The following is a 14,983-nucleotide window of genomic DNA, read 5'->3' on the forward strand; positions in this document are numbered from 1 at the left end:
TGAAGGTGGCAGGGCAAATAAGGAAGGCGTACGGGACACGTCTTTATCAGTCCAGGGATAGTAAGAACTGCCGATGCTAGAGTTCGAGATGACACAGTGTGGACCTGGAGGAACACCCTTCTGGAGAAGGGTCCCGACCCGAAGTGTCAACTTCCTCTAATGCTGTCTGGCCTGCTGTGTCCCTCCGCCTCCATACTGTGTCATTTTTATCAGTCCAGGCAGAGGTTACAAGAACAGGGAGGTCATGTGTACAGGACTCTGCTTAGGCCGTAGCTCGAGTACTGTGTGCAGCTCTGGTCACCTCACTATAGGAAGGATGTGATTGCACGTGAAATGGTGCAGAGGAGATTTACCAGAAACAGAAATTACTGGAAAAGCTCAGCAGGTCTGGCAGCATCTGTGGAGAGAAATCAGAGGTAACGTTTCAGATCAAGCGACCCTTCTTCAGAACTGGCTTCCTCAGTGTTCTTGGATTGCAGTATGACTATTTAACACAATTCCTCTGTAATGGTTGATATTGGAAATAAAGAAAGCAGATGTCTTTTTTTAAAAAATGAATAGTTGACCAGTTAAAGCCCAGACGATGCTGTAATAGGGATTACAACCAACCAGGGAGAATATTACAAATAGGTCCCAGAGGGATGTGTATCTTGGGAGGTCTTTTAGTAAATATTTCCACAAATGATCTAACATTAGGATTGACCAGCATTTTGGCAATTTTTCGGATGATACAAAGCAAATGAACGTAGTTGACACCAGAAGTGAACTGGAATATCTCTGGAAGGATTTGAAATTCAACACAAAGAAATTGGGACAAAAAAATCTAGAAAGGGGCTACGACTTAATGGAAAGGAAATAACATGCATGAAAACTGAGAGACTGAAGCTGTCAAAACAATTTTCAGGCACAAATAAAACAATCAGACATTGAAATCCATTAAAAACCCACCTCAAATTCATTATTATGACTGCATGTACAACACAATTGCGGTCACTGCAATATGAAAAGGATATTGCAGCTATTGAAGGGATATATGAGATCAAAGCAATAAAGAAACTGGATTCTCAGAAACAGTTCTGTAAACTGAGCATGTTCTCACGTGAAAAGCCTGAGGGGTGATAGGATAACTGAAGATTTTAAATAAACTTGACTGTGACCAACTCATTCAACTTGTCCAGAACAGAAAACAAGTCACAAGCCAGATGGGAGGGTTATTAACTTATAAACAAATCAAAATATTACTACACAATTGGTAAATTTATGGAAAAGATTTGAAGATTCTTGAAGCAGGTAATGTTGACTCATTTAAACAGAATGTCTGAAAGAAATTATTTGGAATCAGTAATTTGAAACATGATGCGGTAAGGATAACCAGTTTTGGGAGGAACTGATGACTTTGGAGTCATGAATCCCAAGTTATTGATTGATTGATTGTCACATACTGAAATACCGTGAAAAAGTTTGTTTATGACCAGTACAGGCAGATCATAATAAGCACAGGATGTACAGATCAAAAAGACTTAGACAGAGGCATACAGGTTACATTGCATAGGGTGTGCACTAAGCGAGATCAAAGTTAGCAAGATCAGCATTATTTGAGGGTAGAGATACCATTCATCAGTCTGATAACACCCAGGTAGAAGAAGTTCCTGAACCTGCTCATGCGTGTGTTTAGGCTTCTGTATCTCCTGCCTGATGGAAGAGATTGTAGAAGTTTATCACCAGGGTGCAATGGGTCTCTGATGATGTTGGCAGCCTTTCTGCAGCAGCGAGCCATATACATGGAGTCCATGGATGGAAGGTTAGCTTCCATGATTATCTGAGCTGTGCACACCACCTTCTATAGTTTCTTACAGTCCTGGGCAGAGCAGTTGCCATATCAGGCCGTTATGCACCCAGACAGAATGTTTCAATGGTGCATCTGTAGAAGTTGGTGAGGGACCTTATGAACATGCCAAGTTTCCTGAGCCGCCTGAGGAAGAATAATGTAACTTGCAATGTAACCTGTATGGCTCTAAGTCTTTTTGATCTGTACATCCTTTGCTTGCTGTAATCTGCCTGTACCACCTGTAAACAAAGCTTTTCACTGTATTTTGGTACATGTGACAATAAAATCAATCAAACAATCAATTTCACATATGCTAATTTAGTTCTCAATCCTGATATGTTAAAGATTAATTGTAATGCCACTGTATGTAATTCCACCTTTCTAATTTTCAGTAATACACAGCAACAAATATAGAGATAACAAGGTGTAGAGCTGGATGAACACAGCAGGCCAAGCAGCATCATAGGAGCAGGAAGGCTTCCTTAGAAGAGGCTTCGCAGTGGGATTAAAATTGTATCAGAGATAGTAGGAACTGCAGATAGAGCTAGTTTTTTACTCTACCCTATCTGTTTGGAGACACGTTGTGGACATCTGTATTTTATAGCAAATAGTTGGAATGATAACAACCAAATCCACCAACAGGATGAGTGTGAACTACTTCACAGTTGGTGGCAATGCTTTTAGCTACCTAGACTGCAAGATCTGGAATTCCCTCCCCACATTTCTCCACCTCTGTACCTCATTTACCTCTTTTAAGACAATGTCTGAAACCTACCTCTTTGACCTAGCTCTTGGTGATCTCCCTTACTATTGCCACATGTGGCTCAGTGTTAAATTTTGCTTTATAATCTACCTGTGAAGAATCTTTGAATGTTGCATTACATTAGAGGCACTTTGTGGATTAAAGTTGTTCAGATACTCCACGGTGGACTTTGATTTGAGAACTCCAAGAAGAAAACTACAATCAAACCATTTGCCTTTTTTATGTAATGAAAAGGTACAGTTTAATGTGATAGGATGACTACAGTTCTTTCCTTCACTGCATATAATTTTATTTTGAAACATACACATTACAACTCAGTCACTTAAAATCAGAAAGAGAGGGGGCTTTAATATTGTTTAACTGAGTACATTCCTTCCAAGGCTTGGCTTTTCGTGGCTGAAATTAATTTATTAAAAGGATTAAAAACAAAAACTAAATTACAAGGTTTACTACCTTCCTGTGATACATTATTGGAGAAGAAAGAACTTTTAAACTTTAAATTAATGGCTTGATTCATTTTATACCTTAAAATGTATGAGTAATGAGATTAGCAGAATGTAAAATGACGTAATGATTTCAGTATCATACGATTTGCAGAGATCTGGAAGGAGGCAAATGGTGTCTCAGGAACAAAAGCAGAAATTGCTGGAAAAGCTCAGCAGTTCTTGCAGCATCTGTGAAGAAAAAATCAGAGTTAACGTTTTGGATCCGGTGACCCTTCCTCAGAACTGATGTCTCTCAGGGTTGTGGTAAACATGTGCGGTGTAAGTATAGAGTTTTGAGGAAAACATCTTGGACTCAGCAAGAAGCAGCACCTGGGACACCAAAGCTAGTTAGGTCCCATACACACAGTTAAGCAAAACATCTCTCTGCAACAGAGAAATATGATGTACAACTCTGCTATGCTACTCACTTAGAAGGAAGTTATATTTGCAGCATAAATATTAGCTCCAACATCAGAATACCCTTCTGTGCTACAAAATTCTGTCGCCCTCAATTTATGGAGACTGGGCTCCCAAAATCAAATGGAAAGTATATTGTTTCATTTACCAAAAAAAAAGCCATCACTTGGATTAAACCTCGGGGACTACATGCCCAGAGGAAACATTTCTCAGTGTGAAACAGTGCTTTCCTAAGCATCGAGCCTTTCACATTTCCCAGCTCAGTGTGCTTACATTACTGTGGGGCGGGTGTCTAAATCCATCGTGATGAAAACAGCAAAGTCAGCAACAACCTCGAGTTAACAACAGGGGCCAGCAACAAGTTTCCAAAGGAAAACCACACGTTTATGCCTCAGTAACTAAACTCAAAGGTCTGAAACTCATAAAGTTATAGAACAGTGAAAACGTGTTACTGCATCTTGAGAGAATAGACACAGTATACATCGTTTTGCAAACTTTTAACTTGGCTCAACACAAGGGTCCCACTTGCGAGGTGACCATTACATTGTTTAGTATTAACTTGATCAAAGGTCACAGTACAGAATGCAATTTTAAAATGTGAATAGTCAGCAGGTTGCTGATTCGTCCAGTACAAATATCATTTTAAAATACAAATATCCCAAAATCAACACCAAAAAAACACCATTCCAATTTTTAAACTAAAGAATGGGCATTTTGTTGAAACGGCAGAGCTAGGAAAATTATAATCTGCTTTAATGTGTCTATCATTCTGGCATATAATGAACGGTTGGAAAGAGAGTCCAGCCAGATAAAAAGATCAGTCCTGTGGCCTTACACCACAAGGCTGGAAACCATGGAAACATCCTCAGGCAGTATGCACCAGAATGCTTCATGTGAAATGCATTTTGTAAACACAACCTGTACAACAAGGTGTGGGTCATAACTGCTGTCCCAGGCAGCAATATTCACATCCCATAAATTAATTTTTGAAAATTGTAGTGTAGTGAGGAATCTCGCATGTATTGGAAGAAACAACTACACTGCATCTTATGTAATTTTAAATTTGAACTATGTGAGGCACTTCGCAAAACGTTCTGAATAGAAATGCATCTTTTCGTGAAAGATCGGCTTGTAAAATGACAAGTCCTAACAGGGAGACAAAGCCGACCTCAGTTTTAATTCACTTTATAAGTTATTTTGTTTTCTAGCAGATTGATTTTCAAGGAATTGCAGGATTAATAATTCCACAATTCAGGTTAAAATAAAATAAACTTAACAACAAAGACACACCACTTACTTTGACTGTGACCTCTACAGGGTAAAGTTATCAAACAAACGAACTAAATTCGAAGTGCGGGTCGTAAGATTACATTGACCCCTCTCTTTTTCAGTCAGGTATAGTTTCTTTTCTTCTCTTGTATGTTGGGTGTCAGCCAGTTAATTATGTTCTGAGCCTGCAGAGTGCATTGATTCTAATTATGACCATCGTGGTCACAGCCTCAAGAAGTGTCTGGCTGATATCAAGTACCCAGTACTTGGTATGTACCAACTAGCTTCTCAGTTTTCAATTCCAGTTATTCTAATTTGAAATACATGCTCCTTAGAGCACTGTTACCATGGGGGTGTCCGAGGAACACACTGCAGTATCTACTGTGCAAGCTCACAAACTTTAACTTTTACGAGATTAACATACTGATTCTAAGTAATATTACAGAGCAACTGCACAGAGGCTGCCAAGATTGGAAAAGGAATGAAATGTCAAGGTCAAACATTCAAAATTTAGAGTCTCTAAAATAACATCTTTGGTAATGAATTTCCCGCTTTTGTAAATGTATCAGCTGTTGAAAATGTAGGGATGAATATCAAAACAAGAAAGTCGTATGCACAAGGAAAAGAACCTTTTAGTTGAATTGAAACTGAACCACACCCAATGCAACCTGCATCCTCAATTGATATATTTGCTAGTCGTCTCCTAGAGCAGTCCATTCTTAGTACATCTCAGCTGTACACTGATCTTGCCTTTCAGAGCTTAGTTTTGTGTCACCATCTCTGCCTTACTCTGTATAAATCCCTGTAGTTGCACGGTAAGAATTTAACTTAGTCAAACTTTAAGAACATCGAATACCTAAATCAGATCCCACTTCAGTTTTGAGACTGAAAAACAACATTTAAAAAGAAACATAGATCAGTCCCTGCCTTGTTCAGTGGTTAGTGGAGCATGTGGCTGTTTCATTGCGTCATACTGGTAGTGTTGACATTGGTGGTTGAGCAATCAGTTGAGATTCTTGGCTTTGTAGATTAGTTGATATTCTTTTACCTTCTTTTGTCTCCCTTGATGACCAGCTTCCAGCTCTTGGAGTGAGAGTATGATTGTCTCTTATTCTTCCTTGTAGTGCAGGGATATTTAATGACTATGCTCCAGCTGTGACTTTCACAGCACTCTGGCCCCCTTTGGCACATCAGCTGACCAACGCATGGACCAGGTTGGTTGTTTACAAGCTTTTTTTGTATTTTCCTGGGAAGGTTAAATATGATGGGGTGATGGCTCCAAATGCCAAAAGGGCCACCAGCAACATAAGACCATAAGTCCTAGGAACAGAAGTAGGCCGTTCAGCCCACTCCATCATTAAATGAGATCATAGCTGATCCGATTATGCTCAACTCCACTTTCCTGCCCCTTCCCCATAACTGTCAATTCCCTTACTGATTAAAAAGAGAAGGTCAGAGATCAAGTTAGGACGCTGAATACTTGAAGAGGTGAGTATGGTGGTGTTTGGCGTACTTATGCTCTTTGATGTTGATAAGGTGGAGAAAAAGCAATTGTTGAGGTTGTGTGCCCATCTGAGGACAAAGAACAGTAGAGGTCCGCTGCAGGCCTGCATCCTCTGGACCTCCCGCTTACTGAGGTTGAACAGTCAGTCCTCAGAAAAGGACTCACCTTCATTCCCGTGCACCCACACATAAACAAATTCCACGCACACCATGAAGTCGAGCTCTTTTTCCGCTGCCTTCGCACCTATTTCTTTAAACAGGAATCCAACCCACCTCCTAATGACCCCTTCTCCCGTCTCCAGCAAACTCCATCCTCCTGGACACCCCCTCCCAGCCTCCTACCCTCCCTCAAAGTCTTCATCTCAAACTGCCGCCATGACCTTAATCACTTGGATCTCTCAACCCTTCTCACTCACTCCAAACTCTCTCCATCGGAATGCGCAGCCCTCTGCTCCCTTGACTCCAACCCCAACCTCACTATTAAACCAGCCAACAATGGGGTGGGGGGGTGGGTAAGTGGGGGGGGGGGGGGGGGGGAGGGGGGGGGGGGGAAAGGTGCGAGGTGGTAGGATGGCAAACTGACCTCAACATTGCTGAGGCCAGATGCCAACCCTCTGACATCTCCTCCTAGTCCCCTTGATCATGACCCCAACTCTAGTCACCAAGCCATCGTCTCCCAGACCATCAACAACCTCATCACCTCGGGAGATCTCCCATCCACCGCCTCCAACCTGATAGATCCCCATCCCCACACTGCCCGTTTTTATCTCCTACCCAAAATCCATAATTCCGACTGCCCTGTTCAATCCATTGTCTCTGCCTGCTCCTGCCCCACTGAGCTCATCTCCTCCTCTCTCGACTCCATTCTTTCCCCTTTGGTCCAGGAACTCCCTACTTAGATCTGTGACACAACCCACTCCCTCCACCTTTTCCAAAACTTTCAATTCCCTGGCCCCCAACACCTTACCTTCACAGTGAATGCACAGTCCCTGTACACCTGTGTCCCCCATGCAGAGGGCTTCCTCTCCCATAGACCCAAACAATCCCCCTCCACTGACACTGTCGATCACTTGGCTTAACTGGTTCTCACCCTCAACAATTTTTCGTTCAATTCCTCCCACTTCCTACAAACTAAAGAGGTGGCCATGTGCATTTGCATGAGCCCAGGCTATGCCTGCCTCTTTGTAGGATTTGTGGAACAGTCCCTCTTCCGCAACTACACTGGCACCATCCCTCACCTCTTCCTCCACTTTATTGATGACTGCATTGGTGCGGCCTCATGCTCCCGCAAGAAGCTTAAGCAGTTCATCAACTTTGTCAACATCTTCCACCCTGCCCTCAAATTCACGTGGACTGTTTCTAATACCTCTTTCCCCTTCCTGGACCTCCCTGTCTCCATTTCTGGAAAATGACTCACCACTGACATCCATTTCAAACCCACTGACTCCCACAACTACCTCCACTACATCTTCTCTCACCCACCCTCCTGCAAAATGCTATCCCATACTCCCAATTCCTCTGCCTCTGCCGCATCTGCTCCCAGGATGAGGCATTCCAATCCAGGACATCCCAGATATCCTCCTACCTTAGAGACAGTAATTACCCCTCTTCTGTAATCTAGGATGCCCTCAACTGCATCTCCTCCATTTCCTGCACTTCTGCCCTCAAACCCCCTCCCTCCAACAGTAATAAGGATAGAGTCCCCTTAATTCTCAAGTCCCACCCCATCAACCTTTGAATCCAACACATCATCCTCCGTCATTTCTGCCATTTAGAATCAGACCGCACCATCAAAAAGATGTTTTCCTCCCCACCCCTATCCACTTTCCACAGGGACTGTTCATTCTGTGACTCTCTCATCAGATCCACACTCCCCACCAATTCCTCCCCCACACCGGTACCTTTCCCTGCAACTGGAAGAGGTGCAACACCTGCTCCCACACCTCCCCTCTCACCTCCATCCAAGACCCCAAAACAATCCTTCCAAATCCGGCAGAAATTCATCTGTAATTCACCCAACCTTATCTATTGCATCCATTGCTCCCGATATGGTCTCCACTATGTCAGGGAGACAAAATGCTGACTCGGGGACCAGTTCACAGAGCATCTGTGCTCTGCAAGCAACAAACCAACCCAATCTTCTGGTTGCCATCCATTTTAATTCCCCCTCCCACTCCCCTTGTAACATGTCCATCCTTGGTCTCCTCCACTGTCAGAGTGAGGCCAAACGTAAACTGGAGGAACAACACCTGACATTTCGCCTTGAGAGCTTACGGCCCAATGGCCTGAACATTGACTTCACCAGCTTCAAAATCCCTCCACCCCCAGCCTTATCCCAGGTCCAGTCCTCCCCCTCCTGACCTGACCTAACCTGTCCATCTTCCCACTCACCTATCCGCTCCACCCTTCCCACGGACTAATCACAATTACCACCTTCCTTCATCCACCTATCAGCATCTCTCTGATCCTTCACCCCAGCCCCACCCTCCTCCCTCTATTTATTTATGGGCTCCCCTCCTCCTCCACCATCCTAACAAAGGGGTTCAGCCCAAAATGTTCACTTACCTGCCCTTCAGATGCTGTCTGACCTGCTGTGCTTTTCCAGCCTCACACCTATAGACTCTGGCTTCTAGCATCTGCAATCTTTATGTCTCCTGCTTGCCCTGTCTATACCCTCTGTAGACTCCAAAGGCCATCCCCACCTCTTGCCTTCCCACCTATTTGTGTGTCATCTGCAAACCTGGCTACAGTATATTCACTTCCCTCATTCAGGTCATTAATATATTTTTGAAAATAATTGTGGCTGCACCACCAGTCCCTTTGGCATTGCACTACTTACAGTTTGCAATCCTAAAAATGCACCCCCCCTTATGCCAACTGCCTTATATTAGTTAGTCAATCCTCTATCCATGCTAATATGCCACCTTCAACACCTTACACTCCTATCTTAAGTAGCCTAATGTGTAGTACCTTATTAAATGCTTGAAACTCCAAATACATTATCTACTACTTTATTTATCCTGCTTACTATCTCCTCAAAGAATTCTACAAAATTGAAACAATGCTGAGTCTGCCTGATCATATGTATTTCTAAATGCTCTGTTGTTACATCCTTTAACAGATCCTAACACTTTCCCAATAACAGACATCAGGATAACTGGCCTACAGTTCTGTTTATTGTCTCCCTCACCTTTTGAATAAGAGTGCTATACTGCTAGTTTTTGCAAACCTCTGGGACTTCTCCAGAATCTAAGGATTCTTGGAAGATTACTACGAGTGAATTTACAATCTCTGTAGTTACTACTTTTAACATCCTATGATGCATCCCATCAGGTCCAAAGGACTTGTCAGTCTTTAGCCTCATTTTGTTTGGTGATATTATTGTATTTAGTTCCTCTCATCCTTTTGACCCTTGATTATTTAGTAATTTTGTAATGCTATTAGTGTCTTCCACTGTGAAGACTGATGCCATGGAAGATCAGAAAGTTGACAGTGATTTAAGTCCGGGCTAGAAATCTAAAGACCTAAGCTAATGTTCTGGGGACATGAGTTCCAATCTTGTTACAGCATTTGGTGGAATTTGAATTCAATTAATAAATCTGGAAAGTAAGTTAGTCTCAGGAATGGTGATCATGAAACCATTGTTGACTGTTTGAAAACACCTATCTTAAGGAAATAAACCTGCCATACTTACCTGGTCTGGCCTTTATGTGACTCCGAACTTACAACAATGTGTTAACTTCCTTAAATTGTTTTCATTGCCTCAGAAACGGCTGAGAAAGCCACCCTATTCAAGGCCAACTAGAAATGGGCAAGAAATGCTGACCTTGCCAGTGATGTTCACATGCCGTGAAAAAAACATATAAAAGACATCACGTGGCAACAACAGATGTCAGGAATTGTCTGCACATGTGCTGCTTGCATCATCATATGACCATCCTTAGTGTGCAGACTATGGCTGATTGCATATTCAATGTGATGCTGTAACTCTAGGGAAGAAACCTTTCTAAATTCACAATCAAACCTTCTGTAGGAGGCTGGAGGTGGCAGTGAAGGTGCGGAGGCTTCATAAACAGGTAGTGGTAGCCTCAAGCTCCTAATAAGAAAGCACTGAGCCAGGTCAGTCATTGAAAGGGCAACTGCTTGTCACCTATGAAGGTCATTGGCTTTATGTTTGCACACACATGCCCCTTGCACTTAGAATTTTTTTATTCTCTATTCATTCACGGGATGAGGGTGTCGCTTTATTGTCCATCCTTAATTGCCCAAAGGGCAGTTGAGTCAACCACATTGCTGTGGGTCTGGAGTCACATGTAGTCAGACCAGGTAAAGACGGCAGTTTGCTTCCCTAAAGGACATTAGTGAACCAAATGGGTTTTTCCAACAATCGACAATGGATTCACAATCATCATTAGATTCTTAATTGCAGATATTTATTGAATTCAAATTCCACTGTCTACCATGGCGGGATTCCAACCCGGGTCCCCAGAACATTATCTGGGTCTCTGGGTTAACAGTCCAGCAATAATACCACTAGACCATCACCTCCAATATTTGATGTTTACATGATTCACAGACAAAACACAAATATGAATTTTGACTCATTCTTCATGTGGAATAAAACTTAGAGGTAGGTTTTCCTGATGAGAAATAATTAGATTGCCTGATATAGGCATCCTTTGAAGTCTCTGTCTTTAAAGCTTCCTTGGCACCCGGCACTGTGTAATGTCCCGGGGGTTCACACAGATAACCTAACTTCGAGGAGTTATCAGTCTGACTTGGCTTGCAGTCTTTGTTTTACAAAAACACATCCAAAGGCTCAATATAAATCAGTAAGTAATTCAGGTGTTCTCATCCATCATCCTGACACAATCTAACTCTTCAATCCTTCTGCACCATTGAATAAGGACCATGGCTGATCTGGTTTCAACTCCACTCTATTTACCTATCATAATATCTAACTCAACCTTGAATAAATCCAATGACAGCTTCTGTTAACTTCCATGGAACAGAACTGTAGATGGATTGAAAAAAAGAAAAAAATTCTCTTAGCTTCAGGCAGGAGTCCACATAACTCAGCTGTGACGTTAGATGGGTAATGTATTACTTATGGAGTCATCCAGCACGGAAAGAGTCCCTTCGGTCCAACCAGGCTATGCTGACCGTGATCTCAAACTAAACTAGTCCCACCTGCTTGCGCTTGGCCAATATCCCTCCAAACATTTCCTATTCATGTACTTGTCCAATTGTCTTTTAAACGTTTTAACTGTACCTGCATCCATCACTTTCTCTGGCAGTTCATTCCACATACAAGCCACTCTGGGGGTGGGGGGGTGGGGGGAGGAGTTGCACCTTAAAAATATGTCCCCTAGTTTTGAACTCCCCCACCCTAGGGAAAAGACCCTTGTCATTGACCTTATCTATGCCCCTCATGATTTTATAAACCTCAATAAGGTCAATTTGATGTGTGTGCTTCAGGCTCCGGAGGTACTGCAACCACAATCCCTACACCTTTCAGAGTTAATGCCCCTTCTCTGTTGTGTATGGTTTTATTCAAGCCTGCCTGTGGTTATGGAGAGAACAATGACGTAAATGGAAACAAGAAGCTTTAAGCATCAGTGCAGTAATTAAAAAATACATTTTGAAATCTCCAGCTCCACATTTATTGAATATAAACCATTGTCATCTTTAACAAAATACAATAATAGTTAGTCTTTGCTGCATTTTCTTTGGCAGAATCTTTGAATTAAAATAAATAAGGTACTCCATATAGGGGTGAATTACTATGTCACATAGACTCCATGTTAATGTCCTGATTGTTACAGTAAGTTATTTTTGGACTTAATTCCTTTAGGTACAAGGTTCTATTTTGTACAATAATCGAGCTTCATTAAAAGAATCTATATCCATTAACTCCAGAAGAGAGTTTGCCTTCAGTGCAACAGCAAAGGCGTTGTCTAAATCTGCCCATATAAATAATTTTACTCTGGAGATGATATTTTTGCATAACTTCCCTTCAAGTTTTGGCAGCGGGAAGGCTTTAACTACAGTCAATGTCTACAATCTTCCACAGTTGAAAAATCCTTTTGTAGCATAAATAGCTGAATTCATGAACGCATGGAAGTTGTCACGTCCAAAAATGCCGTCTTTGAAAACGTTGTCTTGCTTTGCTCTGCAAACAATCATCTGGGCTGGAATAAGCTTGCAAAAGCCAGAAGTTGATCACTGAAGCTGTTAAACAGACACTTTTAATTTAACCAGTTTAACATCTGACTTATTTTATGTTCTCAGCAAGCCTCCACACTGTTAATATTTAATTTTACTTTGGAAGAATCAGTGCACAAAAAGCAGTTAAATGCATAGAGAACTTGGGACAGCATGAACATTCAGTTGTTTCTCAGAGACTCAATGCAACAGCCATTGGTTCAATTAATATTTAGGTTGTGGCAATTAATTGGTTAAAACAAATTAATGAATGCTACATCTTCACTGGTTGCACAGAATGACTGCACTGAATAATCAAATTCCTTCTGAGCCAGGCAATGAGCATATACACGTGTACAAATGTCATCTAGTTGTTCAAACACTGCTGCACAGATGGTCAAGAGTACCTTCTTACTTCAGCAATAATGCTAACATCTGCATTGGCTGTTTAATGAACTAGAATCAATTTAACTAGAAAATACAATCTCCTACCCTGGATCTAATTACATGTGGTATTATGCCTTTCATTGACTGTACTTTTAATTAACTGTCTGCAATATATTAGATACAATTTAAATAGAGTATTCAAATATCTCAATGTGATTGAATAATCAATTATGAAAATAAGCTTAAATGTTACATCAGTCTAGGAACAAAGAGGAACCTGCCTAACAGATTTTCCAGCAGTGTGCAGCAATATTCCGGTCACTGCTCTACATGTGCAAAACTTGGACAGTGTATTAGCATCATCAAGGAAGCTCAACCACTTTCATTTGAGTTGCCTTCATAAGGTGGCATAATAAAATAACACACACTAAGGCACTCAACCCCCCTGAAATGCTAAGAAACAACACCACATTGAGATAGTCACAATGTGCCCAGTGGAACTCTACAAAACTTCACAGATGATAAATATGCTCACTGTCACTTCAAAAAGCTGAACAAGTAGTCATAAAAATAACAAATCATGGCCTAAATGTCCAGAGCAGCAAAATCTGGACTCGTTTCTGTGTCAGGCTTTGGGACTCTGGAAGTTCAGGCTCAGGCACACCTGCCAAGGTTTAAACTTACAATGGGCTGATTTTCACTGTCCAGGATCCTCTCCAAAACTGAGCTCAGTGCAGAGACTGGGACTGGCTAAATGGAGCTTACCCTGGAAATCCTCCGCTGGTTAATACCTGGCCTAACTCATTAGTCAGCATAAATGAACTGAGCACTATAACTGATCACCCAAGGCAACACATCTATCCACTTGACCTGAACATACACTGAAACAACTATTTTCAATCCCGCCCTTCACTCCACACGAATGCATACACCCAGCTGGCTCCCCACCTGAGCGAGTTACCCACCCGAGCGAGTTACCCACCCAGCCAGACTGCCAACACAATCCGACTGCTCCCCCAATCCAACTAAACTTCAGCCCCTGTACTGACTGTTCTTCTATTCTTCAATAATCCACACACAATGAGATCTTTCAAAACATGACTGAAATACGGCTGCTACTGTGTCCTCTCCTCCTCCAAACTCAGTCCATGTGTAGAATCTGCTGCCCATTTCTGTTTCAGCTGTAATCAGATGCTGACTGAAAATGCAATTTTATTAGGACACAAAACTTTGCAAGTTACAACTATCTGCCCAGCACTGCCATTGGAGTAGAGTATCCGGGCCATTGTTTTCAACCATGATTGATCTGTAAATAATTCAGAGATTGTGGGCTTTTCTATGTAATTCTAGGTGGCAACGGCTATCCATTTTATTAATTGTAACAAGTAAAAACCAGCATGTTTCAACATGGCTGGTCTTATACCGATAACTAGTTGTTTTCTCCCTTTACCTGCTACTGATTGACATATAGGTGGTCTCTGATATTGCCTCAGTCTTAGCGCAGCTCTAAATTAATAAATAAAAGTGGCTGAAATAGCAATGGAGAAGGTTGTTGTGACCAGATTCAAGGTAAATTTCAGACGCAAATATATATGTTGACTGTGCTATGGACAAAGTGAGCAAGCGATCTTCTCAGTTAGTGTGACCACCAAAACTCTCAGTCCCTGTCTGAAAGGAGGTCATGTGGTGCATTAGCGTGGTACTCCTGCTCAAGTTAGTGTAAGAAACCCAAATTAAGCTCAGTGACATGAAGATAGTCACCAAGCTGAACGAACGGGCTTTATCCAGGAAATCTTAAAATGGTTAATATCTGCCCTAACTCATTAAGTACCGTAAGTGAACGGAACTCAACAACCTCAACCCAACATCCACCTGGCATGACCACATATTAACTTGATTACTCTTCCCTGACCATGTTTGGCCACTTCACAATCTGTTGCTATGAGCAGAGCTATCAAATATAACATGTCCTCAAATGTCAAAAAAAAATCAAGCAAGCAAATCTATTTTACCAGAGGATTCTGGATCAAGAGAAGGGCTATTCAATTGTGAATGAAAAATCTGTGATTGCTTGTATGGGAGCAGATTACAATGCATCAGTTATTTTTAAATCTGAGATTCACTGAT

Source organism: Rhincodon typus, chromosome 20, assembly GCF_021869965.1.
Source record: "Rhincodon typus isolate 14 chromosome 20, sRhiTyp1.1, whole genome shotgun sequence".
Taxonomy (NCBI): Eukaryota; Metazoa; Chordata; class Chondrichthyes; order Orectolobiformes; family Rhincodontidae; genus Rhincodon; species Rhincodon typus.